This window comes from Chiloscyllium plagiosum, chromosome 33, assembly GCF_004010195.1.
Source record: "Chiloscyllium plagiosum isolate BGI_BamShark_2017 chromosome 33, ASM401019v2, whole genome shotgun sequence".
NCBI lineage: Eukaryota > Metazoa > Chordata > Chondrichthyes > Orectolobiformes > Hemiscylliidae > Chiloscyllium > Chiloscyllium plagiosum.
The window spans coordinates 5,439,282-5,449,400 of record NC_057742.1 but is presented as its reverse complement, the minus strand read 5'-3'; the positions used below and the strand labels follow the sequence as shown (position 1 = coordinate 5,449,400).

Genomic DNA, 10,119 nt, shown 5'->3' with positions numbered 1-10,119 from the left:
GGAGCTTGACACCTGGACAAAGCAAGGAACGGCCTCCAGCGGTAGAGCAGCTGACAGTGGGGAGATGTAAGAGGTCAGGGTGGAGGAGTGCACAACTCTCGGAGGTGACAGAAACATGGAGAGCAAGGCCGTAGAGGGAGAATAAAACGTTTTAATTATAATAGTGCTGGACTGAGACAGGGTTGGTGGATGAAAGTGACTTGGTGCAAGTTAGAATGCAGACAGTAGGGTTTCTGGAAGGTGGGTGATGGGCAACCAGGAAAGCACTAGAATAATTAAGAGCATGCTTTTAGTGGTCAGCCTGGAAAGTGCTGCACGTGAACACTCTCTCCACATAATGACAGAAAGTAACACAAGCAAATTGCTTAAAGTACTGTTATTAAATTGACACTTGGGGGGAACATGAAGCGGCTGAGGAACTGGAAAATGTTTAAGATTGACATAGCAGTCCCTTAAATGTTCCTGTGATGCGGACTGTTCAAATAGGGAGTTCACCACATCGTGTCAGGAACCGTCAGCTACTCTTGTGGAACTTATGAAATGTATTAAGAACCTCTCGCTTTCCTGAACACAATCACAAACTTGTAAACTGCTTCAGGAATGTAGGTACAAAAGAGTGAGCCCAGGAAAATGGTTTTATTAAGAGAGTGAACCAAGGCCTGTAAGTCACTGTGGAAAAACATTCAAATATTGTGGGTGGCACGGTGGCACAGTGGTTAGCACTGCTGCCTCACAGCGCCAGAGACCCGGGTTCAATTCCCGCCTCAGGCGACTGACTGTGTGGAGTTTGCACGTTCTCCCCGTGTCTGCGTGGGTTTCCTCCGGGTGCTCCGGTTTCCTCCCACAGTCCAAAAATGTGCAGGGGTCAGGTGAATTGGCCATGCTAAATTGCCCGTAGTGTTAGGTAAGGGGTAAATGTAAATGTATGGGTGGGTTGCGCTTCGGCGGGGCGGTGTGGACTTGTTGGGCCGAAGGGCCTGTTTCCACACTGTAAGTAATCTAATCTAATCTAATCTAATCTAATCTTGTTGGGGAAAGTTTGAGTTTGGTGGGAAGTCGGAAAAATTGTGCGTGAATTAGAGAAGGGAAAGTTATTGAATGGAAGAAATACTGGGAGAAAAGACATAAGGATAAAGAGAGAAGGTTCGATCTTTTTTGAGATCATTTGAGACCATTCTCTTTAGGAAGCATGAGGGATTCAAACATTAATATTTCTTGGGCATACAGGAATGAAACTATATAGCACATGACTGATAATCCCGATGACTCTCAGATAGCTGTTTCATCAGACAGAACACTGCGCCAATAAATCTTAGATTCGTTATTGTTTAGGATTGTTCCTGTTTACGACCAATGAAATAATGAGGGGCATAGTTAGAGTTAATAGTAGTTGTCTTTTCCCTAGGATGGGAGATTTCAGGACTTGAGGAAACACTTTTAAGGTGAGAAGAGAGAGATTTTGGAGAAACATGGGGTACACATATTTTACACACAGGGTGGTTTGCATATGGAATAAATTCCCTGAGGAAGTGTGGATGCAAGTATAGTTACAATGTTTAAAAGACATTTGGATAAGTACATGAGTAGGAAAGGGTTGGAGGGTTATGGGCCAAGAGCAGGCAGACAGGATTAGTTTAGTTTGGGATTATATTTGGCATGGACTGGTTGGACCAACGGGTCTGTTTCCATGCTGTATGACTCTATAACTCTATAAATGGCATATTTCTAAAAGAAACTGCATTGCTCAAACAGTTCTGTCGATGAATATGCCATCTCTCCCAACTATACCTGCTGAGAACTGGATACTCTGTTAATCATTAAACAGTTCATTTTCTTCTTGTCAGGTTGAGCATCTCATGTGGGTCTGAGTAACTGCAGGCATTCCCTACATAATTACGGCTCATGTGCATCTGTGTGTGCTGCTTATGTCTTTAAAACAAGCAGTACCAGGAAACCTTTAACCAGTAAACTGGAGAAAATTTTATTGAAGGGAAAGTGGGTGTATTACCAAAGCAATAACTTGACAAAATGTTATAGTCACCAGATCATGTGGGCGGCACAGTGGCTCAGTGGTTAGCGCTGCTACCTCACAGCGTTAGGGACCCGGGTTCGATTCTAGCCTCAGGTGACTGTGCGGAGTTTGCATGTTCTCCCCATGTCTTCGTGGGTTTCTTCCAGGTTCTCATGTTTCCTCCCACAATCCAAAAATGTGCAGGTTAGGGTGGATTGGTCATAAAAAATTGCCCTTAGTGTTCAGGGGTAGGTTAGGTGCATTACTCAGGGGTAAATGTAGAGTAACAGGGTAGGGGAATGGGTCTGGGTGGGTTACTTTTTGCAGGGTTGTTGTGGACTTATTGGGCTGAAGGGCCTGTTTCCACACTGTAGGGATTCTAAGTCCATAACGCATCAGTTGTAGAAATATCTATTGGTCAATAAACACAGTCACATAGTCATCCCACACAGTCTGCTGGTTGTAGTGTCCTCAGTCAGTTACAGCACACCCAAGTTTCACTACACATGGTCAAATTCAGCATAGCCCCTTCACACTGAGTTATAGTGTGCATAGCCACACCATGGAGAGTTTTACTGCACAGAGTCACATCATGAACAGTCAGCTCACACAGGGTTACAGTACACACACAGTCACATTGTGCAGAGCAGCAGTTTACACAGTGAAGCCTTGCACTGTCCCACCATGTATCTGTCAACACTGTGGAAAGTCACACTGTGAGCTCTCTCAATGTACAGAGTGACATCACTCTGGGTCAGACATCTCCCTGTACAAAGCAAACTACGGAGGGATATACAGTACATGGATACACTCTTTAGCATGCACCACACAGGCTCCAACTACACTCTGTCAATGACACTGCCTCTCCACGTAGCCTCCTTTTAGCAACAATGTGGAGTTATACAACATCACCTCCGTCTCACCCCAAAAAAGAAATTAAAACAACAAACACATTCTTCAGCTTGCATTAAAACTGCTAAAGATCAGGGAAACTGCCTGTTAATCATTCTGTGTTCAGGGGCCTGAGTGGTGCAATGGGTTAGTAATATCACTTTCATCTTGATCACTTGGGTTTGGATCCAGTCCTAATCCACTCCACCCTTTGTAAAGGTCTTCCATGGAGTGACTTGACAGCAGTTTCAGCTTCACAAGTCTGCAGTGTTTACTCGTAATGGTTTTGCAGTTACATTTGGGTTATTGTTTTATGCATGAGTGTAAAAGATGAGGGTTGAAAATCAGTGAGTCGTGCACACTGTGGGTTTGCTCCCTGGGTAGCCTGTTCTTCCTTTTGCTAACACTTGTTCCTCGATCTGAGAGTGATTGATGTCGACACTGGAAGCAATAGAGAGGAAGAGAGAGAAACAGCCACAAGTTGAGATGGTGGATGGTGCCAAGGTGTTGCTGTGAGGACATCTCAACACCATCTGTCCTGTCCGTCTGTGCACTTCATTTCTCCCTCCAAGTCTGAGCTGTGCTGTTTTGGGAAGACTGTAGTGGAGAGTACAGCTGATAGAATGGGGACCTTCCCCAAACTAACGGGGATATGTGGAAGGTCTGTTCATCGTGGATATAGCAAATCCAGTATTGTGTTTGCAGTAAATGTCTGTTCCACTTTTACCCAGTGCAGTTGCTTCCCTTTGGCAAACCATTTGAATGATCTGTCCTTTGTGTTGCTCGTGATCAGCAGAGCTGAAACCAGATGGTTCCAAGCAGCGTGGTGTGATGGATGGGAGTTCCTCTTTACTCCTTTCAATCTACCTCCCACCCCTGCCATCACAGGAATGTTTGTACAAATTTGAAAACCACTGAGGAAAACATCTTTGCTTTTTTAGCACACAATCTAGAAATGGTTTATTTTGAATAGTCTGCACTCTGTCATTACTGCTTCCACCGAATTGCACACATACCCCTGCATCTTCAAACAAAGCTTTCTTTATTTGTACCTGGGGTATCTCTGGCTAGGCCCAGCATATATTGCCCATCCCTATTTGCCCAGACAATGGTTAGGAGTCAACCACGATGCTGTGGTTTGGAGTCACCTGTAAGGAAGATCAGGTAATGATGGCAGGTTTCTTCCCCGAAAGGGCATTAGTAAACGAGGTGAGGTTTTACAGCAAGTGACAATGGTTACATGGTCCCCACATTGCTGACTTTTTATTCCAGATTTTCATTGAATTCATGTCACCATCTGCCAGTGTGGGATTCTAACTCTTGTCCCGGAACGTTAGTCTAGGGTTCTGGATTACTAAACAAAAACATGAATTGTGGATGCTGGAAGTCTGACTCAAAAACAGAAATTGCTGAAGAAACTTGGCAGGTCTGACGGTATGTGGGAAGAGACAAAGCAACATTAACATTTGGAGTCCATTTGCCCTTCTCCTCAGCCTCTGAGCCTCTGAAGAAGGGTCAATGGACTGAAGACATTAATGCTGCTTTCTCTGTCCACAGGTGCTGTCAGGCCTGCTAATTTTCTCCAGCAATTTCTGAATCGTTAGTCCAGTGACAGTACCACTGTCCAACACCTCCCCCTGGATGTAACTGGCTTACTTGCAACGATATCATCCCTGAGGTACCCGACCTGATTGCTTTAACCTGTTCCCATTGTTCCATTCCAGCTGCAGTGTTTGTCATTGCATGGTCTCTCCAGGTGTTCCTACCTGTATGTTGAAGTAGGGCTCAGTGGATGTCCAAGTCTGACAGTTCCCTGAATTCACTTGTTGCTTTAGCATTGTCCATTCCTGTGTCATAATGCAATTAATGAGAAAGCAATCCTCATGAAGATGGGGCAAGACTTGGAAGAGCTGGGCAGAGACACTGATCAATGGTATTCCAGGAATTGGCCCCCCAGAGACAAGCTTCCCTCAGAAAATTACAGCCCAATGCAATTCTGCTGAGAAACCTGATGAGAGGAGGCCATTCAGCCCTGTTCAACCATTCAATGCTGGCTGACCTGTTTGATAACATTATCTACTATTCTGGTTCCCTCAGCTTTAAAGTCCACATCAAAGAAAATTCGATCAGTTTTCGTTCTGAAGTTTTCATTTGGCCCACAGGTTCTCACAGTTTTTTGCAGGTGAGATTTTCCATTTTGCCTTTGTGTGCTAGAGTGCAGCTTTACACCATCCCTGAATGGCCCCTCTTTCATTTTAAGATTTCAACCTTTGTTCTGAACTATCCCACAGAGAAAACTGCAACCTACATCAATGACAATCCCTCCCTGAGTTGTCTATTCCTGAGAGAATTCGAGTTGAGTTTTTGCAACCTGTTTCCATGGTTTAACCCTCTGGCCCCATTCTTCAGTGTATCCTCTCCAGATCGATAGAGTCTTGCTGAGATCTACTACCCAGAACTGAGGACAGTACATGAAATGGGATCCAATTGGACTTCTATGAAGCTGTTGCATAACTTTCACACCTCTGTAATATAAGGCTTTGCTCTGTATAACAATCCCAGCCTCAAACATTCTAGTGACATATACAGTCTCACACACAGCATCCATGGGTGACCTTCCTCTGACCATTAGTGGAGAGGAGATATTAAGGCCTTGAACATACATTATTCCAATCCATGGTACAAAAGGTGAATGGCCATTTTCTAGACCCATTGTCAGTCTCATGTCCAAGCTCATATCCTCCAGATAATTTTCAGATGTCAGAACCGCATCATTATTAAACATTAATGCATCTCTCCCAGAATCACATTGTACCTCTTTTATTCCTTTACATCACCAATCACTTCCCACCAACACAACCAGCGCAGGTTGCTGTGTGATAATCCCGGAATGCCCTTGCTGTTTACCTTGTGGGTATCCCACACCCCATGCTCTACAGTAGTTCGAGAGGCACTACCTACCCAAGGGCAGCTGGAGATCAGCAAGAGATACTGGCTCAGCCAGCGACACCCACATCCCACGAGCAAATAAAAAGACGGTGACTTGAAAAGAAAGAATTTTGCATCTTATCATAAGGAAACAATCTCGCAACCCAAACAGAAAATGGAAAATCCAGGAGTGGTTTGAAAAACAGGAAACTTTCTTTTGGAAAATCCTGCTGCTTGTTTCTGTGGAGGATTTCCTACCATGCTGTGAATATGTCTGCTGGTGTGTTCTTCCATTAAATGGAGAGTCAACCTTGTCTCACACGATGAGATATTGATGAGACTTTTATAATTTCTTCCCTGTATTTCTGTTCAATTCTTTCCCCATTCAGGGGATTTGTTCCTCCTGCAGTTTGTTACCAAAAGACAATTCTAGGCAGGATACAATACTTCTTTAAACAGTGCATGGAGAATAAAGAAATAAGCGCTGAAAATGTGTTGCTGGAAAAGCTCAGCAGGTCTAGCAACATCTGTGGCGAGAAATCAAAAGAAGGGTCACTCGACCAGAAACGTTAACTCTGATTTCTCTCCACAGATGCTGCCAGGCCTGCTGAGCTTTTCCAGAAATTTCTGTTTTCGTTTCTAACTGACAGCATCCGCAGTTTTATTTTGAGAGACAGAGAGATTGAGGAAAGTTACTCCAAAGTTTAGAACTTGGGGCAAGTGTCCCAAGCTGTCCCTGGAGGAACAGTTAAAATCAGGAGCATACAAGTGGCTGGAATTGGAGGAATATCGAAGTCATGAAATGGATTGCGGGATAAGAAACAGAGAGTAATAGATAGCAGGTATTTTTCAGCCTGGAAGAAAGTTTGTAGTGGAGTCCCCCAGTGTTCATTATTGGGATCTTTGCCTTTCCTGGTACATACAAATGACTTGAATCTTGGTGTGCAGAGGACAATCTCAGAGTTTGTGGATGACATAAAACTTGAGAGAATTCTAAATGCTGAGGAGCACAGTGCAGAACTTGACAAGTGGACATTGGCAAGTTGGTGATGTCGGTGATAGGTGGTAGGTGAAGGTCAATGAGGAGAAGTGTGAGGTGATGCATTTTGCTACAAAGATCATGGAGACAGAATAAAATAAAAGATACTGTTCGAAAGATGTGAAGGATTAGAGAGACCTGGATGCATATGTTCACAGGTCATTAAAGGTGATGGGACGGTGGAGAGAGCTTCAGTAAAGTATTCAGTATTCTAAAATTCACAACTATGTGCATGGAGCATAGGAGCAGGGAGGTTATGTTGAACCAGATATATATATATATATATATATATATATAGGGCACTGGTTAGAACTCAACATAACTATTGTGTCCAGTTCTGGGTGCCACTCTATTGGAAAGATGTCAATGCATTTAAGCGAGTGTGAGAGAGGCTTATAAGAACAGTTCCAGGGATGAAAAGCATCAGATTGGGAGAAAGATTGGAAAAATTGGGACATCTCCTTGGAGAGCAGAGGGCTAAAACTTTTGATAAAAGTTTTCAAAATCATGAGTTTGTTCAGAGCAAATGGGGAAAAACTTTTCCCACTAATAAACGGATTAAGAGCTAGAGGCACAGATTTACAGTGTTTTGGGAAAGAGTAAATGTGAGGTGAAGGAAAAGTATTTTTTTCCCACTCTGTGAGTTGTTAGGAACTGCCTGAAAGGGTGGAGATGCAAGGTTCAATCCGGGCTTCCCTGAGGGTCTGGGATGATTATTTAAAAAGAAACCATGCGTAGGGTTGTGGGGAAAGGAAGGAGATTGGCACCAAGTTAAATGCTGAGAGAGCTAGTACAGACACAATCGGCTGCATGGTCTCTTCCTGCACTGTTACAATCCTGCGATGCCAGAGAGTTGTAGGGCTGGAGGAGATTACAGAGATGGGGAGAGATTTGGAAACATTTGATGATGAGAAGATGATGTGGTGTCATTGCAAGCTACTTTTGAGGCTGTCCTTGAGGTGTTGGCACATCTTCACATCCCAACAGGAATTAGGGATTAGGAAAAGGAACCATGGTGACTTCCCCTCTTTCTAAGACTAACTACCCACTCTCCAGCCCTTTATAAACCCCGTACCGATGTAATGCCTCCTCATGTCAACCTAGGTACCCATCCCATGAAGCTTTGCCCTTTGCCCTTTCACCTATCATGTCAACTCATCTACTATTCACCATGGACTGACCTCAGCACACATGTACAGATGAGAAAGAAATAACGTTCTGTTAAATAAAGTAAGTGCGCTGCAAAGTTCACTATATTGTGAAAAATGCCCTCACTAAAAAGGTAAAGTTGTCATCGGACCAGAAGACTGCTCTCCAATGAGAAAGAGACAGCTGGGGGTGGTTTAACCAGAGGGTCACTGAGCCTCAGGCGAGGGAAGAGGTTGAGAAAGAGAGTCCTTCACAGTAACCTCAGAAGTGAACCCCTACTGTTGGCAGCACTCTGTGTCAAACCAGCCATCCAACCACTGAGCTAACCAAATCCCTACATCCTCAGAAATAAAAATACAATTGCTACATTTAAATTCCTTCATTTCAGTGAAGCTTCCTTTACATTTCTTTCAAGTACAACACATTCCCACATCAAAGAGTTCAAAGTCACTTCTTACTGTCCGTCAAATTGTGAGATGGAAGGCACAATGCTGTGACAATGTATCTTCTGAAATCAATTGTACTGCATTAATTCACCGTGATAGAGAAGCTTTCTCTGTTGGCAAAAGTCTCGGACAGTGTACCCAGAGATTTTGTGACATTAAATATGAAAGATTTTCTTTCTATCACACATCTCGTAAGCTTAGGGTTTGCAAATGCTGAAGTCAGTTACTCCAGTTAATTTGCATACAGAAAGCTTTGCACACACAGCAGTATGATATTGTGATTTGGTCAGGGTATAAATATTGGCCAGGACTCCAGGGAGAACTCCCCTGCTCAACTTCAAACTGGTACCAGTGGGACTTTCAAATGTATCCAAGAAGGCAGACAGCACTCTGGTTCAGGATCTCATCCTCTGACAGTGCAGCACTCCCTCAGTATTGTAGGAGAAGTGTCCATTTGGATCTTATCCTCACACTTCTGGAATGGGATTTGATACTTCTAATGGAGAGACAAGATTGCTACCCACTGATCCGTAGCTTTGATTCATTGCATCCATGTAGCCCATAATGACCACATTCCTGCACAGGCATTATTAATAATAGCCTGGGAGAGGAAAGACCCTGAAAAAATCAAAAGCCCCAAAAAATCATTGGAAATTCAAGTTAGTTAAGGCAAACCAGGGCAGGACTAATGCAGTTAATGTCGGGCCCTGGGGATGTTGCAAACGAGACCTGGGGTGCAGGTGTATAGTTCCTTAAAAATGAAATGCCGATAGGCAGGGTGGTGAAGAAGGCATTTGGTACACTTGCCTTCATTAGTCAGTGCATTGAGTATAAGAGTTGAGATGTCATGTTGGAGCTGTACAGGACACTGGTGAGGCCTCTTTTAGAATACTGCATTCAATTCTGGTTGTCCTCCTATAGGAAGGATGTTGTTAAACTTGGGAGGGTGCAGAAAAGATTTATAAGGATTCAAGATTAGATTACTTACAGTGTGGAAACAGGCACTTCGGCCCAACAAGTCCACACCGACCCGCCGAAGCGTAACCCACCCATTCCCCTACATTTACCCAACACTACGGGCATTTTAGCATGGCCAATTCACCTGACCTGCACATCTTTGGACTGTGGGAGGAAACCCACGCAGACACGGGGAGAATGTGCAAACTCCACACAGTCAGTCGCCTGAGTCGGGAATTGAACCCGGGTCTATGGCGCTGTGAGGCAGCAGTGCTAACCACGGTGCCACCGTGCCGCCCACGAATGCTTCTGGGTCTGGAGGGTTTGAGCTATAGGGAGAGGCTGAATCGGCTGGGGCTAGTTTACTTGGAGCATCGGAGGCTGAGAGGTTGATAAAATCATGAAGGGCATAGATAGAATGAATAGCCAATCTCTTTTACCTCGATTTGGGAGTCCAAAGGTAAACTGCATAGGTTTAAGGTGAGAGTGGAAAGATTTGGAAAGGACCTAGGGGCACCTTTTCACACAGAGGGTATGGAATGAGCTGCCAGAGAAGGTGGTGAAGGTGGGTACAGTTGCAAAATGTAAAAGGCATCAGGATGGCTCCATGAACAGAAATGGTTTAGCGGGATATGGGCCAAATGCTGCCAAATGAGACTTGGTCAGATTGGGATGTCTGGCTGGCACCAATGGGTTGG

The 10,119-nt window shown here is 44.2% G+C and overlaps 1 protein-coding gene across 1 annotated transcript in view; it reads left to right on the top strand.

Moving 5' to 3' along the window:
- Positions 1 to 10,119, top strand: part of LOC122539627 (SRC kinase signaling inhibitor 1-like) — a 523,191-nt gene that overhangs the window by 340,237 nt on the left and 172,835 nt on the right. The window lies entirely within an intron of this gene.